Source organism: Amblyraja radiata, chromosome 33 (assembly GCF_010909765.2).
Source record: "Amblyraja radiata isolate CabotCenter1 chromosome 33, sAmbRad1.1.pri, whole genome shotgun sequence".
NCBI lineage: Eukaryota > Metazoa > Chordata > Chondrichthyes > Rajiformes > Rajidae > Amblyraja > Amblyraja radiata.
Window position 1 is genome coordinate 18,493,041 of NC_045988.1, and position 2,443 is coordinate 18,495,483.

Sequence of the window (2,443 nt, forward strand, 5' to 3'; positions counted from 1 at the left end):
TATGCCCGGAATTTCATGACTGGACCTGATGTTCCTGGTCTGTTCTGTTTGGCCAACCCTTGAATGGGCATGTGACACTATCTGGTGTTATAACCATGTTGTCCCATCGCAGTAGATGGGAGAGCTGGCTCTTTGTGTTGATGTAAGGCCACCAGCATGTCCATCTTCAGGGTAGGCTGTTCCAGGGTCAGTGACCTGGCTGGTGATCATCCCCTAAGGTATGTCAGGATTTCACTGACATCCCAATTTGGGTGTACCTATTTCTGGGGAATGGATTGATATACCTCTCCTGTATCTGATCACCAGTGAGCGGTACCCAAGTTGAGTAGGCTAACAGAACATGTCCTTCATTGTGGTGAAGACCTGCCAGGAGCTCCAGTACAGTTTTTTGTTATAGTTGAATGTGTAATTCCTGTTTTGGAAACAGTGTACCATTTCTTGATGCTCCTCAGGTATGTTCCCTAGGATATGCGACGGAATGCTGTCATCAGGTTGATAGTGCTCCTGATCCAAGCACAGCAATGGTCTTCCCAATTCTGCAATTCTTTTAATGACCATGTCGAGGATCACTGGGAACCATGCTTGTGGACTTGGTCCACTGTAATTTGCGTAGTACCCGACTGATGAAGCCGTAGTACCTATTGAAGAGGTAGAAGGAAAGGAAAACATAGAGATTAGGTGCCCCCCACCCCTCAATACGCGGGAATGTCTCCATTGCCGCTGCCTTGAGATTGGTTTCATGTGACGTAAGTTAGTACGTGGTGATTTAATTGGATATAAGGAATCGATATCTGGTGTCCATATTGCTTAGTGATTTCAGCAAATATTTTTGGTTTAAATGTATGTTTACAGTATTTAGCTCACCTGATAGGTGAGTTACTGATGGTCAAACATGTTTGACGACATACGGTTTCCAATTGTTAATAAATTGTCCCCTAATATCGATGTTCTCCGCCCAAGTGGTTTGGTATATGCCACCACTGATGTTGTTATCTTATAAACGAACATGCTAATTTGGTGGATTACTGAGCAAATGCTTCACTAGAATTAAGTAAGTTAATATATAACATGTTTAAGTCAATTCATATTGGCATTAATTATTACAAGCTCAGTAACACATCAGGACACATAAGATGTTACTCAAAACAGGTGGAAGTGTACAACCATAATCCTTCCTGCCGATAAATTCCATGATAACACTACAGATTAATCCATTTGCCCCCATATTACAGGTATGGAGATAGTTTTGAACACTAGTATCTCAGCTCATAGGAAAGGTACAAAGTTCAGTAGCTGGTAATGCTGCTATATCCCAATTACTTTGCCACGTAGTTGATTGGTGGTTAATGCACCATGACTGATAGTCTTAATGAATACCAGATAACAACGTTGTGGATGGTCAACGTAAATATCTGGATATATATTTTGTGCACCGTTCCCAGAGGCACTGCAATACTGGGTCGATGCGTGGAGTGGACGGAGCAAGCCCCTATTCCATCTCCCTGTTCCAAAATTCAATTTAATATATGGTCCCTAGATAAGGGACGTATCAGATTATTAAACTGATAAGAACAGATACTACACTTGATCTTAGCCAAAAGGCCGAGAAGCGATGCAGCTAAAGCTGTATCCAAGGATAGTTTGTCGTTAATATATAGACATGCCATGACGGAATGTTTCTAAGTGTCAGGGCTAGTTGATTCTGGATAACTTTGACTTAAATGCCGCAACGCTCATCATGGTTACTCCATCCAGGTAATTGCGGTATATCCGAAACTTATATGAGAAGGTACTGAATAGTGTGCATCTTCAAGGTCGATGTCTACCATAAAGTATCCTTGGATCCATGGTAGTAGTTACAAATCCCATGAATGGGTATACCTGGTGAAATACTCAAGTGGTTTATCAACGATGGTGCGACATTCACCATCGTGGGAGGGTAGACCACTTGGGGTGCTTGCTGAATTGGTGGCAAGATATTAATTCTATTCCCCTTGTATTTATTTTTTGGTATATAACTACCAAGAGTGATAGCTTCCTAACCAGGCGTGATTCATCCACCCCTTGTTAGTACAACCCTTAACCTTTATGTGATGGTAGGAACCATACTTATCTGTCTTCATTGTTGTTTTCTTCGGTTTCTGGTTCCTTGTTCTTGTAGGGACGATGTTTGTTGGGGGGTGGCACATTTTCCCCTGGGGCCTGCTCTGGGCCGTGGCCTAAAATGCTACAGGTTTGGCATGCAGGCCCCGAGCTTTCACCAGTACCATGAGGAAGACGCCCCTGGTGGACACGTAGAGGTACTGCTGTCTGGTTTAGTGTGGTGCTCATTCCAGACTCTGCCCTCTTGTGCCGAATAGTTTGAACACTTCGTCCAGTTTTTTAGGACTGGTTTGGTAAGTGCCAGGTAGCAGGATCTGTGCTTATGAGGTCGGCGTTCTCA

General features: G+C 43.2%; 1 non-coding gene across 1 annotated transcript; it reads right to left on the reverse strand.

Annotated features, from left to right (window-relative positions):
• Nucleotides 1-1,422: 1,422 nt before the first annotated feature.
• On the reverse strand, nt 1,423-1,614 carry LOC116991421. Its single transcript, XR_004416791.1, has one exon. It is a non-coding gene; the product is annotated as a U2 spliceosomal RNA (small nuclear RNA).
• Nucleotides 1,615-2,443: the final 829 nt, after the last annotated feature.